This window comes from Macrotis lagotis, chromosome X (assembly GCF_037893015.1).
Source record: "Macrotis lagotis isolate mMagLag1 chromosome X, bilby.v1.9.chrom.fasta, whole genome shotgun sequence".
Classification (NCBI taxonomy): Eukaryota; Metazoa; Chordata; class Mammalia; order Peramelemorphia; family Peramelidae; genus Macrotis; species Macrotis lagotis.
In genome coordinates this window covers 376,413,936-376,432,947 of record NC_133666.1, presented here as the reverse complement: position 1 = coordinate 376,432,947, position 19,012 = coordinate 376,413,936, and the positions used below count along the sequence as shown (strand labels likewise).

The window sequence follows — 19,012 nt, the reverse complement described above, 5'->3', positions numbered from 1 at the left end:
ACTTCTCAGTTTTTGCACTTATAAAGGGAAAGGGACGGAACTTCTGACTTTAGCGATGAAAGGGGACACTCCGATGAAGAAATTTCCTGTACTGATGCAGATCTGCAGCTTAATCTGAAGAAGATTCTCTGAGGAACCAGGCTCTGTGACTTGTTCAGAGTCACACCGGTACGCACCGGAAGTGAGACAAGAACCTGGGTCTTCTCTAGTAGATCCAATGCCTCTCTACCATCTATAACATGGGCCTAGTCTTTGCTCCGCCCATCTCAAAGGAAAGGGGTTAACTGGCCACACAAGGAAGTATTAAGCATTAAGTATTAGGCACTGTGCTATACCCTGAGGCTACAAAGAAAGATAAAAACATTTTCCCTGATCCCAAGGGGTGCTATGGAGACCCCAGAAGCCACCCAATCTAATTCAGCTGTCATCTGAACAAGAATCCCATCCCCAACAAGTAGATGTTGACTCTTTAAAGCCCTCCAATGAGGGGAAACCTCATAATAGGTGCATTTGACCCCTAGACTCATTATTGGATCAGCAACACTCTTCTCTAAAATGGGGTATAAACCCCTCAAAGCTAGGGGGCCAAGCTCTAGACTTCTCTGGACCTCTCCAGCACCATTTTGAGCATTTGATAATCCCTACATAAAATGGGAAGCCTATTTCCTTAAAACAATTCCTCGGAGAGACTTTTGGTGAAGAACATTCCATATAGGTAGCCTAATTATTAACTTTCCTGTCAAGCAGGTACATGTACCTTTTCTACAAATGAAACAAATTAGGGCCCTGAGTGGTTTTCAAGGACTAAGATGGTAGACAAATCAAAAGACAGAAAAATCCTAAACCTTAACATCTAGCTTGGGCTCAGCCCAGAGCTTAATATGCTTTTGTTGGATTAAAACAGAAGCCTCCTTACTACCCTTGGGGCCTTGAGTCAGGAGACTGGCCTAGAGAGTCCCTCAATCCCCTGCTTACCCTCTGCCTCTCTTCTTGTGTCAAGTTCCTCTGTCAAGTACTGTTAATATGTTGTCTGGGATCTACTGAGCAAAGCTAGCAGGCTAGAGTCCCTGGTGCCCCCAGTCCAGGGTCAGCCTAGTAGGAAGAGAAAACTGGCATCTTCAGTGTTTGATGACTGTTGGGGTGATCATCTTGGGGAAGGAGTAGTAGCGGCATTCCTCAGGGGGCACTAGGTCCATCACAGTAGTGCTGATATTCTCTTTCTTGAAACCTGCCTCCACCAGGGCTGCAATCTGGGTCTCCTCAAACATCTTTTTGATATCCATGTACTTAGTCTTCAGCAGTTCTCCCCAGGACATGAGATTGCAATAAGTGAGGACACCCCCAGGCTTCAGCAAGCGGAAAGCATGAGCCTTGATGAAGTTGAATTGATGGGTATGCCAGGTCTCCTCAGAGAAGGGATAGGTGTCATATAGAATTCCATCAAAATGTCCATCAGGCAGATTGGGCATCACCTCTTCCCACAAGCCTTTCATGGGGACAACCTTATGGGGCTGATGCTGGGCCCACTCCTGAAGCCGCTGGAAGACGCCATCATTGCACTCAACGATCCAATGCTCCTGGATGTTGGCTCCTTGCACTTTGCTGGCTGAAATGGCCATTCCAAAGCCGACTTCCTGGACCCTTCCCCCTCGGGCGGAGGCAGCGGCGGCCAGAGAGTACATGTAGGGGGTCTCCCAGCGCTCCATCACCGGCTTGCCCAGGATCTGCAGGTGCGGGTCGGGCCCGTCGTAGCCGGCAGGCGCCCCGGCCCAGGAGGGCAGGCAGTCCTCGCCCGCCTGGAAGATGGGCGCCGGGGCAGCCTGGCCGGCCATGGTCTGTTCTCCAATTCTATTTTTAAAAGAGCTGTTATATTTTTCCAATTGCCCAGTTGCATTATTAATACATTTGTTTTCTTCTGTCACTTTTTGTTGCAAATTGTTAATTTTCTTTTGCATTCTTTTCCTAATTTTTCCATTGAATTTTAAAAATTATTTCTGAGTTCCTTTAAGAAATCTTTCTGGGCTGCACACCAATTTATATTCTCCTTGATACTATTACAGGTAGCACCTCTTCTCCTCTACTTTATTGATTTTTTATTTTGCCCATTTTTATATCCAATGTAACTTCCAATGGACACTTCTTTTCTCTCTCATTTCTTTGTTATAATTTTTTTTTTTTTACCTATAGTATGATTCTTGTGTTGTGGAGGGGTTTACTTGCAGATCAATGATGGTGAGAATCCTAGAGGTTACCTTACTGGCCTGGGCCATTGATGTTCAAAACTGTAGGGATTGCTCAATGGACAAACTGGTAGAAACACCAAACTCTCCTCTCTCTCTCTCTGGGAGTCTCCACTACCGAAATCCCTGGGTAGTTGGGAATTTTAGTGTGCCTGGAGTGGTCTCTGGACTGTCAGTCAGGTAACCTAGTCACTAGGCTGTGTGGGCTGGAAATACTAGAGTTTCTCTCTTGACCTTCAGGACATGGGTCATCAGCTAACAATTTCCTCTTTGGGGGAGGTAGAAACACAGTCTTACCGTCCAGTTCAGGCTTTGATGATTGAATGGGATCCTGGTCACCCACTCTGGAATTTTTCCAGTGAACTTAATTTATCCATTGTGCAGTCAAGTCCTAATTCTAAAGCCTTCAATCCCACAGCTGAAGATCTCAGATTTGTCCCCAACCTCACCCTGCCATCAGTGTTCTGGGTCTTTTCTCTTATATCCTGGGCATACCAATACTACCCAAACAGACCTTGCTCGAGGATGTTTCACTCTGATTTTTGTTGTGGCCTGCAGCTCTGAAATCTGTTGAGAAGCTTGATTTATACTAGTTTTTGTGAAAACCTAGGAGAACTTATCACTGATCCTAGTTTCTCTCCACCATCTTGACTGAAAGTTGTTAATAAATATTTTAAAAAATCTTTGACAAAATATGATATTTACATATTTTAAAAACACTAGAACACCTTAGAATAAAATAACCTTTCCATAACATAATAAAACATACAAACATACACACACATACACATACATAAACACTGAAATTAATCTAGAATCCTTTGCAAAGATTGCATTTTTACCATTTCTATTAATATTTTTACAATGATCAGAGGAATACTAGATAAAGCAAGCTGCTCTGAAAAATTAAGAAAAAGAATAAACCTATAAATATACAAAGAAGGCAAAACAGTTTTCATTTTAGAGATGATATGATTTATTTTAAAAATATTAAAGAATAAATTTCCTTTGAAATAATTAATATTAAGCAATCACAGAATATAAAAAATTCATATATATATAATTTGAATCTATATGTGTTAGTAAATAATTTGAGATATAGTTTATGAGGAATGACTGATGACACACCCAGTAATTATATTAAAATAATGACAAGACATTCTTCATTGAATTGGCATCTTGAATGATTGGAAAGAGATCCCTGTTTCAGGAATTGGCCAAGACAGTAAATAAAAATGACTAAAAATGGCTAAAAATTTCATTCGCTTTCTCATTGACATGCAAATAAGTTTTATTACAAAATTTTCATTTTGTGGACAGTTACTTTGAACTCTTGCATGATCACAAATTTAATTTACTAGTGGCTTCTCTACTGTATGCCCATGCTTGATAAAATTAGCACATATCCACAATAGAAGCATATGGGAAATTTTACTCTTTAGGAAACAATTCTTTCATTTCAACTCTGACCTGCCTCTATGCCAAGACTGCAGCAAATACTATAAGAGAGTCTAATTACTTTATACCACATTTGAAATGACTAATTAGAGGATCAACAGAGAAAATTATAGTTATGAACCAAGAAATGTATTACCTTATTGTATGTTTGAAAACATGAAAACTTTATGCATTAATTGCTTTAAGAAATTATTTTGTAATGACTAAAGCAATTTTTCATAGATAACCAATAAAAATGGAAGTTCAGGGTTTTGTGTGCTCTACATTCCAATGATTTCTGTGATTATAAAGATGTACTTTACTAAAGGATATCATTCATAAAAAAATAAACCTTCTTGATTTCTACTATTTTCCTCCTAAAAGAGATTTATAAAATGAAAACTGCTAAGAATATTATAGCCAAATTTCAGAGTTCCCAGGTCAAGGAAAATATACTGCAGACAACCAGAAAGAAATGATTCAATTATCATGAAGTCAGTTGGGCTAGCAGAAGATTTAGCAGCTTCTCTATTAAAGTATTTAGGTCTCAGACTATGATATTATGGAAGGCAAAAGAACTCGGATTATAATCAAGAATAAACTCTTCAGCAAAACTGAACAGAAAGAGGTAAATTATTTCACATAAAAGAGAAAAGAAAGTGGGCGGCTAGGTGGCTCAGTAGATAAAGCATTGGCCCTGGAGTCAGGAGTACCTGAGTTCAAACCTGGTCTCAGACACTTACTAATTACCTAGCTGTGTGGCCTTGGGCAAGCCACTTAACCCCATTGCCTTGCCAAAAAAAAAAAAAAAACCTAAAAGAAAAAGAGATAAGAAAACAGTTTTTCCAGTGCAGTGGAAGAGGGGGGAAGTGAGGAGGAATGAGTGAGCTCTCTGTCACTGGAATTGGCTTAGAGAAGGAATAACATACACACTCAATTAGGTATAGAAATATATCTTATCCCATAGGAAAATAGGTTGTTAAGGGGATGGGGCAAAAGGGATGTGGTGATTGAAGGGAGGACAGATTATTGGAGGGTCAGTCTTTAATGAGCCATTTCTGAGGAGAAACAGAATGATAGGAGAGAGAGAATAAAGTGGGATGGGAGAAAGATGATGGAGGAATAGAGCAAGCAACAGTGACTATGGGAAGGAAATATTGAAACAAGTTTCTCTGAAAATGCCTCATTTCTCAATGATAGAGAACAGTATCAAAATTTCAAAAATTCAAAAAGTCTCATTGATAAATGATAAAAATATGAAGTTTTCAGATAGTTACTGTTATCTATGGCCATATTTAAAAAATGTTCTAACATAATATAGATTGGAAAAATGCAAATTAGAAGAATTCTGAGATACTGAGATACTACCTTATACCTATTACAGAAAGGGGAAATCAAAAAATGTTGAAGGGAATGTAGGGAAAATGAGACATAAATGCACTGTTGGAGGAATTATGAAATGTTTCAACCATTTTGTAGAACAATTTGGAACTGTCTCCAAAGACCTATGAAACTATGCATACCCTTTGATGTAACAATGCCAATACTAGATCTGTTTTTCAGAAGAGATGAAAAATGGAGAGGAAAATGACATATAGATATAGATATAGATATAGGTATAGGTATAGGTATAGGTATAGATATAGATATAGATATAGATATAGATATAGATATAGATATAGATATAGATATAGATATAGATATAGATATAGATATAGATATAGATATAGATATAGATATAGATATTTGTTGCAACTCCATTCTGGTGGAAATGAATTAGAAAATTACAGACTGCCAATCTTCTGGGAAATGGCTGAACACATTGTAGTATGTGCTTATGATGGAATATGATTCTGCTAAGAGGAATGATGAGTAGTGTGCTCTCTGAAAAAACCTGGATGGACTTAAATGAGCAGAAGTAATATGAAATGGACTATATGCAGAGTAACAAAAATGCTGTAGTTTGATCAGCTATAGCATATAACAGCTTTTCTCAGCAGTGATGTGACCCAACCCAACTCTGAAAGACATATAATAATGAATACTATCCATTCTGAGAGACAGACAGAGAGAGACAAAGAGAGAGAGAGAGAGAGAGAGAGAGAGAGAGAGAGAGAGAGAGAGAGAGAGAGAGAGAGAGAGAACCGATGGTATCTGAAAAGAAATTGAATTATGCGGTTTTTTAACTTTATTTTTCTTGATGGTTATTTTGGGGGGGTCTATATTTTCTTTCACAGCATTACAATTTTGGAAATATTTTGCAGATAACACATTTTAACCTATATCAAATACATGCTTATCTTTCATTCTTAAGACCATGACATCAGGGAGGTGATGCCATGACAAGCACATAAATTGGATCTGAGTGATGGATTTCCATGCTGTCACGAACCTCACTTTTTCCTCCAGCATCATCTAGATCAGATATGAATCAGGATGACTGGAGATGGCCCTGGATGCAAGACAAATGAGTTGAGTGACTTGCTCAAGGTCACACAACTAGTCAAATATCTGAGCCTGGATTTGAATTACCATCCTCCTGACTATAAGACCAGTGCTCTTTCCATTGCTCCAACAAGTAGCCACAATGGATGGGAGGACAAGGAGTAAGAAAAAGAGAGAGAGAATTCAGATCTCAAAGTATTAAAATTAATGCTGAAACCTGTTTTTCATGTAACTGTGAAAAATAATATTATTACTAACATAAGGTAAAATATTTAGGAAATAATATATCATATGGAAATATGTTAAAATGATTATACATTTACAACTTATATCAAATTGTTCAGTATCATGGGAAGATAGAAAAATGTGCAAATCAAAAGCCTGCAAAATGATGAATGTTGAAAAAATGTCTTTAAATGTAACTGGAGAAAACAAAATAGAACATTTTCTATATCTATAATGAATTACCTATATAAGAGGACTTCAAGGAAAGACTAACTGATTTAACATAGGAGCTATGCAGGAAACTTTTGCTTCATGAAAGGATGGATGAGATAGAACGCAGATACTTCTTCAGATTTTTAGATCTTATGATTCAAAATACAATAGAGATCATATTTAACTAAAATTATTAATCCATAACTTTTAATAATTATTTTCTTATTGCTTTATATTTACTCAATTTGTTTGCCCAAACACTGTAAATCTATATCCATGGAAATTAAAGTATTGTTAAAAGATAAAAAGCATTTGCTAACTGATTTAACTTGTCACATAAGTTAAGATTTATTGGAAATGAACTAGAATAAGGGTTGGCAGGATAAAATATTAATATTTAAGTACCAAGTAGATATATTATATGAATTATCTGAATATATATGGGTTATTTCTTTGGTCAGAAGAATCAAGACTGTTAAAAGACTATTATGATAACAAAATTTATTGTGAAAATAAGTAAAATTCACATTTAATGATTCAAGGCATATTATTAATGATCAAGGGATCAGAACATAATCAGTCTGTGGGCAAAATGAAAAAAAAAAGATTTGTTTCTAAATTATATTTTTCTTTTTGCCAAATAATATGTTTCCATTTTTAGAAGTGTTCAATTTATATAGAGTCCTTTAAGACATAATATTCTCTTTTCATGTTTTTTATGACATTATTCCACCAGTTATTGTTTTGCTATAAGAAAATTTAATAGGACCATTTGCAATAGTTCTTCAGTTTTTTCCCCCAGGAAAATTTTATGATTTCTATTGAAATGAGCTTCTTTTGAAATGACTGTACAGGCTTTAAAAATATTAGAAAAAATTTTTATTATTATTCCAGAATTGTAAATAGTACATGATTCCTCTGAAGACATTAATAATATACTATACCTTTTGAAAAATATTGTCTTAAAATTAAACAGTAGACAACTTCATTTTCATCATCTTAACAAATTGGGAGGAAACTTGTTGAATACCTTAACTGATGAAGGCTTTGGAATGGAATCAGTATATTTGATGGAACATGGTTACCTCTTATAGTCCCAGTTTCATATGATCTCAATCCTTACCATCACACCCAGATATTCAGTTCTGGAACTTATCTAGTTGCACTATATCATGAAAGCAAAGAACACATGGCAAGAGTCATTTCACTTTCATTGTTGTATACATATTTCATTGAATGCTAACAAAACAGAATGCCATCATTTATTTTAATATTAAAGGCTCATGTTGTGTATTAAGAAATTTCTTTTAATCATTGCATGCAACCATTTATAAATGTATTTTCTCCCTATCTTTGTGGTTTGCTTCTTGCAAAAAAAAAAAATGAGCAGTTTTATAACCCAGAAAGATTATGCATGTTCACTCTGTGGACTATGAACTAGGAGTCCACTCTCTTTCCATTATTTTGTCAGTTGTTTTCTGCTTTAGGAAAGTCTAAGAAAGCTCTATTAAATTATTTTAAAGAAAAAAATAGTTTGATCTTAAGTTCAGTAAGTTTTAACAATCCTGAACCATTTCAAAGACAGTATTTTATTAGCAGGCAACAGGCTATACTGAAGGAAGAATTACTGCCTGATGGCTACAGATTTGCAAGGAAGTGTTAGATAAATGAACAGTGCAAGCAAAGTTCATGAAAGTAATTTAAAAGAAGTCAGCCCCAATAGAAAAACTAGGATTTAGAAGCTAACATCACAGCATTATGTGATCAGATAATGAAATAATGAACTGTGTGCTGAATGTTTGTAGAGCAGGCAGGGAATTCCTAAAGCAAACGTGAGCAAAATGCAAGAAAGGTTATTCTGTCTTTTGCCTATGATTATTGCATCAAAGAATAAAAAGAAAAAAAATAAACTAACATAGCTTAGATAGAATGAAATTACATCTTTAAATATTTTTGAAGTAGCAGTAGTAGTTAGACTAAATCTATTTTCCTGTTTTGAAAGAGGATTAAGAAATGCAATGGCAGTGCTTTTCTTTTTCTTTTAGGACAAATTGTCATGAGCAATTGATGTTTTTCCAGCTGTTTAGATATGACTTTATCTCTTGTAATTGTATTTGTATAGTTTCTGGGTTTGAATTAGAATGTAGATTTCCAAGTATTCTATATCATCTACAATTACTTCAAATGGAATTTCTCTGTATATCTCTTGCTTTTGGTTTTTGTTGATAATATAAAGAAATGCTGATCATTTATATGGATTTATTTTATATCTTGCTATTTTGCCAAGTTGTTATTCGTTTCAAGTAACTTTTCATTGACTTTCTGGGGTTTTCTAAGTATGCCATCATATCATCTGTGAAGAGTGAGTTTTGTTTCCACATTGGCTATGTTTTTTTAATGTTTCTTAGTGGCTTTGGATACAGAAGCTTCAAATTTGTCATATTCTGAATCTTCCATGGAACCAAAGTAACTTTCTATGGTCAGATTCTTCTTTTTCTGTTGTTTGCTCATTTCCTCACCTAAGACTAATTTACTGTACTTCTAAAGCTTTGGGGTTTTTTTTGTGACACCCTACTAGGACTTTTATTCCTCCATGGTCTTATGGTCTCTTGTCTGTGCTTTGATATGAAGATGACCCCATGTGCTCCCCTCTGCCCTGAAGCTGTGAGGAGGGTACCCGCTTGAATATTTTAGTATGGAAACAAAATGATTAAAATTTGTTTTCTTGTTTCAAGATGTTAATTTTCTCTTGAGTTTCTTTTCCCAATTTTTCCAAGTGATGTTTTTGCACTAGCCTGATTTCTTCAAGGAAGTCTTTCTGGGCTGGAGATAAATTCATATTCTCTTCAGAATAGATATTTCTGGGTTGGAATCTATTTCTGTTAAGTATTTTTCCATGGGACCTCCTTTCAGCTGGCCATTCTTCATTTTCCTAGGATTTTATGTTGGGGTAGCAGGGTCTGAGTTGATCTTGAACAATGGGCTAGGCCCTGGATGAGGGAGTTAATGTTCCTTTCAGCTGAGTGAACGCCTGAGGGGGTGGGAGTGGGGGCATTTACCATTTGTTTTGCTCTGCAAAAGGTATGGAGCTCAGGTCCCTTGCCCATCTGATCATTTTCCAGGTATGCTCTGAAACTCTTTTTTACTGGGACTCACCCTCCCATAACTCCTCTCCCCCAGCCAAATATTCTGCTGCTAAATTTTGTCCTAGGACTCACCACTCACCAAAGCCTCTGTGGCTAAGTCTGTTCCTCTGGCTTTCCCCTGCTGCTGTCCCTGTGCTGGCCTTCTGGTCTGTGCTCCCAGTTCTCTCACAGTCCTCTGAGAGAGACCCTCTTGATAGGTGTTCTACTCCTAGTTTCTCTTCCTGAGTTTTGTAGATTGAATTTCTGTTAAGAGGTTTCTTTCATGTTATTTTTGAGATGGGACCAGGACCACTCAGAACAGTGGCTGTCTTCTCTCTGCCATCTTGGCCAGAAGTCAAATATCTGTGCTTTTTTTTTAGGTTTTTGCAAGGCAAATGGGGTTAAGTGGCTTGCCCAAGGCCACACAGCTAGGTAATTATTAAATGTCTGAGACCGGATTTGAACCCAGGTACTCCTGACTCCAAGGCTGGTGCTCTATCCACTGTGCCACCTAGCCATCCCTATGTGGGCTTTTTTTAATTAGCTGAAATATATTATCTGATTTTCATTATTTATTTATTTATTTATTTATTTTCATCCATTTGTAAATGTACGTTTTTAAGTTAAACAATTTACTTCCACTACCTTCAGATAAACATGTTTACATATTAGTAATTGGTGTTATGATCAATTAATTTTAAGGGAAAGAGAAACATAAGAGATAATTTTTATATAGTGTTCATCAGATGCAGAAGGGTTTGGCTTTTTTGCTTTCTTTTGTTTTTCTTCCCCTGCATGGTGAGAACATTGCCCATAGCCAGTCTAATATGATTGTCCTAGCTCTCTGAACTGCTGAGATGAAGTCCCCATGCTTGTAGTATCTATTCCTTTGGCTGAGAATTCTGAAATTTACCTACAATATTCCTTGGAGTTTTGATTTTGGAAACTGTGGTGGCATTTGATGGATTCTTTAAAGTGCTATTTTATCTTCTAAGCTCCCATGAGCTAATTCCAATAAGGTTGTTCATCTCATAATAATGTTGTACATTTTTTATCTTCATTCTACTACCTTCCTTCAGCATCAGATCCTCTAAGTCAGTCCATGCTTCTCTTGAGTCTGACCATTTATGCTTTCTTATAGAATAATAATATTTCATAGTATACATGTCCCATAACTTGTTTAACCATTCCCCATTTCATGGCCATCCCCTTAATTTCCAATTCTTTGTCACTATAAGAAGAGCTGCAATGAATATTTTAGAACATGTAGGACTTTTTATATTTTTAATAATTTCTTCTGGATATAGAACTAGCATTGGAATTGGTGGGTCAAAGAGTATGAATAGTTTTATTGCTTTTGAGGCATAGTTGCATATTGCTCTCCAGAATGGTTAGATCTGTTCAATGCATTAATGCCCTAATCTTCCCATAACCTCTCCAACATTAATCATTTCCCCTTTTTCTCTCCTTGGCCAATCTGATAGGTATGAGGTGATACCTCATTGTTATTTTAATTTGCATTTCTCTAATCAATAAAAATTTAGACCATTTTTCATATGGTTATATATAACTTTATTTTTTCATTTGAAAAACTGTCTATTCATTTCCTTTGACCATTTGTCAGCTGGGGAATGACTCGTATAATCCTTTTATTGTTATCTTGTTTTATACCTGTCTTGTTCCACCACTGCATGTCAAGTTATACTTCTTTCAATTATCTTGATAGAAGTAAACTTCTTGGGGTTGCTAGGTGGCATAGTGGATAAAGCACCGGCCCTGGAGTCAGGAGTACCTGGGTTCAAATCCGGTCTCAGTCACTTAGTAATTATCTAGCTGTGTGGCCTTGGGCAAGCCACTTAACCCAGTTTGCCTTGCAAAAACCTAAAAACAAAAAAAGAAGTAAAGTTCTCACATTATAAATATCATCTCATCTTCATCAATTCATATCCACACCCTATGTCCAAATACATTACTTCCAATTGACTCAATAGAAATAAAACCCCATGACCTAAAATACCATCTTATTATAATTGGTTTATACTCAAAAAATGTGTAGGTGTGCTCTTTTCATCTATCCTAAAAAAATGCAATTCTCAAGAGTCACACATATTGTCTTTCCATGTGGAGATGTAGACAATTTAATCTTGCTGACTAACAATTATTTTTCTTGCTATTTACTTTTTATGCATATTTTAAGATTTGTATTTGAAAATCAGATTTGCTTTTCAGCTCTGCTCTTTTGAATGAGAAAATTTCAAAGTCCTTTATGTCCTTGAAAATTCATCTTTTCCCCTGAAAGAATTTGCTGAATATTAGAGGGTAGTTGATTCTTTTTTATAATCCAAGTTTCATTGCCCTCCAGAATATCATATTCTAGACACTACTGTACTTTGCTATTGAAGCTGGTAAGTCCTGAACAATCCTGATTGTATCTCCCTGATTTTTTTAATTTCTTATTTTTGTATGCTTGTAGTATGTATTCCTTTGGCTGAGAATTCTGAAATTTGTCTACAATATTCCTTGGAGTTTTAACTTTGGAAGCTCAGGCAGTTTTTGATAGATTCTTTTTTTTTTATTTTTTTTTTATTTTTGCAAGGCAGTGGGTTCAAGTGACTTGCTCAAGGCCACACAGCTAGATAATGATTAAGTTTCTGAAGCCGGTTTTGGACTCAGGTACTTCTGACTCCAGGGCTGGTTCTCTATCCATGGCACCACCTAGCCACCCTGATGGATTCTTTAAAGTACTATTTTATCTTCTTGTTTTAGGATATTAGTGCAGATTTTTATGTTAATTTTCTATAGGCTCTATTTTTTGTTGTGGCTTTCATACAGACCAAATTTGTAAATTATCTCTCCTGGATCTATTTTCTAGGTTAGTTATATTTTCCTAATAGGTACTTTACATTTTCTTCATTTTCTTCAGTCTAATGATTTTGTTTGATGGAATCTTGGTGTCTCATTTATCATTAGTTTCTATTCATCCAGTTCTCCTTTTTATGGTTTTATTTTCTTCAATTAAGTTTTGTTTTTCCTTTTCCATTTGTTTAATTTTATTCTTCAATTTGGTTATATTTACTTTTAAATGAGTTGCTTTCTTTTCCCAGTTGGTCAGTTTTACTTTTGAAAGAATTGTTTTCCTTTTCCTGTTGTTCAATTGTTCTTTTAAAGTTGATTTCTATTTTGATTTGGTAAAATTTACTCTTGAAGGTATTGTTTTCTTAAATCTTTCATAATTCTCCAAGATGACTTTCCTTTCTTTGCTCAGTTTTACTTCTTCCTCTTTTCTACAGTTTCTAAAATACTTTTTGAGCTCTTCCAAGTCGTCTTTTACATTTGAGACCCATTAATAAACACTTTGATCACCCATATGTAGACTTTTGTCACTGCTTTCTTCTGAGATTGCATTGTCATCCCTATCAACATATCAGCTTTCTATGGTTAGAACTCTTTTTGTTTGTTTTTGGTTTTTCCCCTTATTTTTGGTAGTTGACCTTTGCTCCAATGGCACAGGGGATAAAGTTACATACTTTCTGTGCTTGTGGCCAGGGTTCTTGTCTCTGGCATACTACTCTAATTTCTCAGGATAAGTCAACCCAGGCCCACCTGTTGCACTTATCATCCTGCCCTTGAAATTTGCTTTCCAAGATAATGTTGGAGCCCTCACTTTTGATTTGCTTTGCTATTAGCCTGCTTAGCCAGGCCCTGAGATGTGCCCCAAAGCCTTTTTGTTGGTTTCTCAGCTCTTATATCTAGGCTGAACTCCCCTTCTGTCACCATGAGAAGGACCTTTTCTGAACTTTCTCCAAGACACCTTAAACTGAAAAGTTCCTCCCCCTCTGTATTTTTATGAATTTTTCCACTTCAGGATCTGTTTAGAGACTTCAATTAAAGTTGTTTGCAATTCATTATTTATTAATAAATTGTTGTGGTCAAATGATAATGTCATCTTTAAACTATGTAGTTCTTATCTACCAATTTGAAGTTTCCAAAATAGATATTAATTCAAAGAAAGAGGTCTTAGTTCTCACTAAATTATTCTTGCTCTTTTTGGAGCCACTTTTTAATGTTTATAGAACTCTCAAAAACAAAATAATTCAAATTTAACTAACATTTGTTGGACAGAAATGAGTGACCTATTGGTAAAGATATTTTCTTCTCATGACTGGAATTGGTTTTAGTATAAAGTCATGTATAAAATGCAGTTATTCAGTGGAGGTGAAGTATATGATCAAACAATTATATTTTGGATTATGTGTGCATATATATTATATATATATATATGTGAATGTGAATGTGCTAATAAATATTGTATATAAATATGCAGTATACAAAAATAGTAAACATCCATATATATCTTAATATACACATGCATATAAACATGCACACACATATATACACTTATTCACAGGAGTAGTGATTTTTGTGATTTGAACCTACATATTGTGATCTACAATTTTAAAATTTCGATATTACTTATCACAACTATAACTCTTTTGAGAAAACAGAGCACTTTCAATTATTTACTTAGAATTTTGCTTTGTCTCTGCATGAATCATTAATCCAGGCAATGAAGAGAAGTCATTGTTTTGCTTTGTTTTTGATATCCACCAGCACAATAGCAACAAAACCAAATTTATGGCAGAAAATGTGGATGGGCAAGATTTTGTATTGATCCATTCAAATTCAAATACTAGGATGTTACATGATATTAGTAAGGTCAGGATATTGGTATTCAGCTTCACATATCTACTAACCTGAGCCTCTTACAACTTTAATAGCAACTATGAGAGAAAAACAAAGATAAAATATAATTCTGGTGCTTTCCTAGAACCACCAATTCAAAATTTTCTCACTATATATAACAGTGATTAAGTACTTTCCTAAACATATTTGTGGTTTCTTCAACTAGAAACTAACTTGTTTAATAAATAGCTCATGAAGTAATGATGTTTTAACTAGACTTAAATTCAAAAGTATTTTAGTAATGGAAGGAGGTCTATGATAAAACAAACAAAAAATTCTCATGCTTTGAAAATCAAAATATCATTTAAATAGGAAAGAGATGACATGGATACCAAGGAAAGGAAGCAAAAGAAAATAAGATCATGGAACCCCCAAGTAAGAAAGTATCTAAGAGGAAAAGTTGATCAGAAATGCTCAATGCAGTCAATAGATCAAGATGTCTGAAAACTGAGAAAACAATTTATGAGGTAAGAAATCATTGCATCTTTGGAAAGAGAAATAAAGTTGAGTAGTGGGATCAAAAAACATACAGTAAAGGCTTTAGGGGTGAATGAGAGAAGAGGAAGTCAAAGGAATAAGTGTAGAGAGCTGTCTACTTGATTCCTGGGTAAATCTGGATTTTGTACTATTCAATTTTCCTTAAAACTAAAGTAGAGGGGCGGCTAGTTGGAGCATTGAATAAAGCACCAGCCCTGGAGTCAGGGGTACCTGGGTTCAAATCTGGTCTCAGACACTTAATAATTACAATTACCTAGCTGTGTGGCCTTGGGCAAGCTACTTAACCCCATTTGCCTTGCAAAAACCTAACCAAAAAAAAAAAAACAACTAAAGTAGAGCTTAAGTATGTGTAAAGTTGCAATTCCAAAAAAGTAAATTACAATCTATTTTCTAATTATCTCTGGGACAAAATAGAAATAAGTCCTATTAAAATATTATACTCTAATTGTCTGCAACATTATAACTTAAATATTTCATCAGCATTGAAAACTGCAATGGGGTATTGCCTTTGCATTTATATTTTCTATTCAGCCAAAGATGATTTACCAATAGTATACTGATTGGTTCATTGTTGAATCTTGTTTCAAAAAAATTCTCTCATGGGGACATAAAAGGGATAAAAAAAGAAACTGACAGTTAAGGATTTGCTACATTTTGGCCTAATGGGAACATTTAAAGACAATACAAGTCCAAAAGCTTGACTTCATAAGCTGGTAACATGGAATGCTCTGGGCAGACTTTCATGATAAAAAACCAGAGCACTTCCTTTCTCTCTTAACTGGTAAAAGTTTACTTACTTAAACAAAATTCCATTCTTTACCATTTCTGGAAGAAATAAAGGATAATTGGGTGTTTTGTATATACATATTTATTCATGGAAAAAAAAATTAAATGTTAAAAGTACAGAAATGTTTTTGTTTGTATTAGAATCAATGATATTAAAAAAAAGCTTAAAAAGTTGAAAGTTGTGAAGCATCTATTTTTTTAATCAGAGAGTTTATGTAATACAGGTTCTCTTGGATTTAAATAAACTTGATTCAAGTATTTTTTGTTAAAGTATAATCTAATGGGGTGGCTAGGTGGCATAGTGGATAAAGCACTGGCCTGGAGTCAGGAGTACATGGGTTCAAATTCGGTCTCAGACACTTAATAATTACATAGCTGTGTGGCCTTGGGCAAGCCACTTAAGCCCATTTGCCTTGCAAAAAAAAAGTATAATCTAAGTATAGCCAAAAATCTGAAAAATTCAGAAAACCTCTGATGTAAATTAATTATATATTTGTTTTCATTTAATGAATTTGAAGTCATGAATATACTGATTTTGTTATATTCCATAGAAGGATAGCATTTGAAGACACCTCATATTGATTCAGTTGAGTAAATCTCAGTTTCCTTAGCTATCTAAAGTAACACATGAGTCAATCACTAGAATGCCCCCGGAGCAAAGTACTTTTGTAGGAAAAATTGTCAATAGAATTTTTCATCTACCAAGTCTTGAGGATAAACTTAAAACAGTTTAAGGAAAAGCTTGTCTCTCAAGGGGAAAAAAGAGGATTAAGACATTGCTCCTACCACATAATTATTCCAAATTTTATATAATTAGAATTAAATAGAAATTAAATTTATTGTTATTTGCTATGTTTCACTATGCTATGTTATATTGACTCATATTTTTTCCTGTTCCTAATTCCCCAAAAGGAAAGAGAAAATACTGGCTAAAAGAACTGACTTAAGGGCTTTCTTATATCACTCATTTGGAGCACTCTCTGCAGGTTAATGCCTTGACATTGATCCATTAATTACCATGTTTTGGGTCTGGTTGTTTGGCTAGTTTTGGAACAAATTTACTACACCATCACTATATCTCCATCTTATGAGCAATGATATTAAAACAAACAAATGAAAAAACTTCATGAAAATCTTCTTAAAAATTAAGATATGCTACATTGATGTTTCTCTATCATCAATGTAGTAATCAGAAAAAAATCAGTTTTTTTTTCTTTTTTGTGCCTATTGTTACAGGGAGGAAGGAAACCCCTCCCCAAGTTTATTAAATGCCTAATATGTATCATGGACTATAACCAAATACTTTAAAAATATTTTCTCACAAAGACTCTAAAAGGTAGATGGAATTGCTATCTTTATTTTACAGTTGAGGAAACTAAGGCAAAGAAAAGTTAAGTGACTTGCTTAGGTTGACACAAGTAGTATGTGTCTGAAGACAGGGTGAACTCAAATCTTTCTTATTTCAGATCCCACCTTGCTGTCTCTATATTTCTTGATAAGAAATCTTATTCTGGTAATGCAAATAAGTCCTGAGGCTATTACCTATTCTACAATTCTACGAGGTGTTCTGTGATTGCATGCCTATCTTAAAATTTTGGACAGAAAGGGACTGTTGGCAAACAAGCGAATTAATGCAGTATTGGTGGAAAAGTAAATTAGTATTGCCATTCTGTAAAGCAATTAGGAATTATGCCCAAAATGTTGCTAAACTCTATATTCCCTTTGAGTCATCAATAAATTCCATTATTAAGCCTAACAAGGGTAAAAGAAAGCATATCTATTTCTACAAAAATATTTGTAGTACCTTTTTATTATTATTTTTTAAATGAGAAACTAAGGGGCTGTAAAACAAAAGGGGAATTACTGGAGAAATTATGGTTTATCAATGTAATAAAAAGTTCTATGGGAAATGAAAAAATGATATGTTCAGAGACACCTGGAAGGTTTATATGAACTGATACAGAGTAAAGTGAGCAGAAGCATAAAAATATCTTATGACATCGACATTGCAAAAATGAGTAATATTGAAAGACCTAAGAGTTTAAATCATAACAAGGATCAGTTATGATATCATAGCACCTATAAATCCACTTCCACTTTTGGATATGAATTATATAGAATTTTTTTTTTGCTTTCACACACACATTTATGTTTATGTATGTATGTATATATGTTCACATGTATGCACATGTGTATCTTATTAGAGTACATATGGGAGGGAGGAAAATAAATGATTGATAATTAAAATAATGAAATATAAGTGATCATAGACAATCTGATTAAACAGGGCAGCCTCTTCTAAAGTACGTATGGTAAGAGGAATTCATATGATTGCAAGAGCAAATGGTTGAAGAATATTAAACCAAGGGGGAAAACAGACTTGATAGTTCTAAATTTTAATTTTTTCATAAAAATTCCAAATTAAATCAAATTAAATCAAATGATTACCATAAAAAGAATTACAAAATAAGTAAAATATATAAAGATATAGTTATGCTAATACATTTTTCCATAAACTGGGTTCAATTCATTTTTATAATTCCAAGCAATTAGATATACAATTACCTTTATAAACTAAGTCAAGGATGGAGTATCCATATTTTGTCATTAAATAGGAAATTATAATTAATTTCACTTTACCCAATTTAAGTGGCAATATTGGATAAAGAAATTAGAGAATGTCGAAGTTGAAAAGGAACCTATTCAGATCAAACTACCTGAATAAAAGTCTATTCAACAAAACACAGTCATCAACCTTTATTTGAAAATTTCAGTGTAAGGAACCCTTTCCTGTGGAAAGGTATCTCTCTTAGTTAGGGACAGCTCTATTTTTTAAAATTTATTTATTGTTTGAATTTTACAATTTTTCCTCGAATCTTACTTCCCACCTCCCATACAGTCTGATAGTCTGTATTTACCTTGTTTCCATGCTATACATTTATCAAAATTGAATGCGTTGAGAGAGAAATCATATGCTTAAGGAAAAAGAAAACAAAATATAAAAGATAGCAAGATTACATAATAAATTTTTTTTTACTTAAAGATAATAGTCTTTGGTCTTTGTTCAAACTCAGCAATTCATTCCCTGGATATAGATAGTACTCTCCATCGCAGAGACCTCAAGATTATCGTCCCTGATTATCACAGTGATGAAATGAGAAAATTCTTTATGATTGATTCTCACCCACATGTTGCTGTTGTGGTGTACAATGTTCTTCTGGTCCTGCTCATCATGCTTAGCATCAGTTCATGCAAATTGTTCTGGGATTGTCTAAATTCCCATCCTGCCTGGTTTCTAAT

The 19,012-nt window shown here is 34.4% G+C and overlaps 1 pseudogene; it reads right to left on the bottom strand.

Annotated features, from left to right (window-relative positions):
* Window positions 1-953: 953 nt before the first annotated feature.
* Window positions 954-1,832, bottom strand: LOC141501575 (guanidinoacetate N-methyltransferase pseudogene; annotated as a pseudogene).
* Window positions 1,833-19,012: the final 17,180 nt, after the last annotated feature.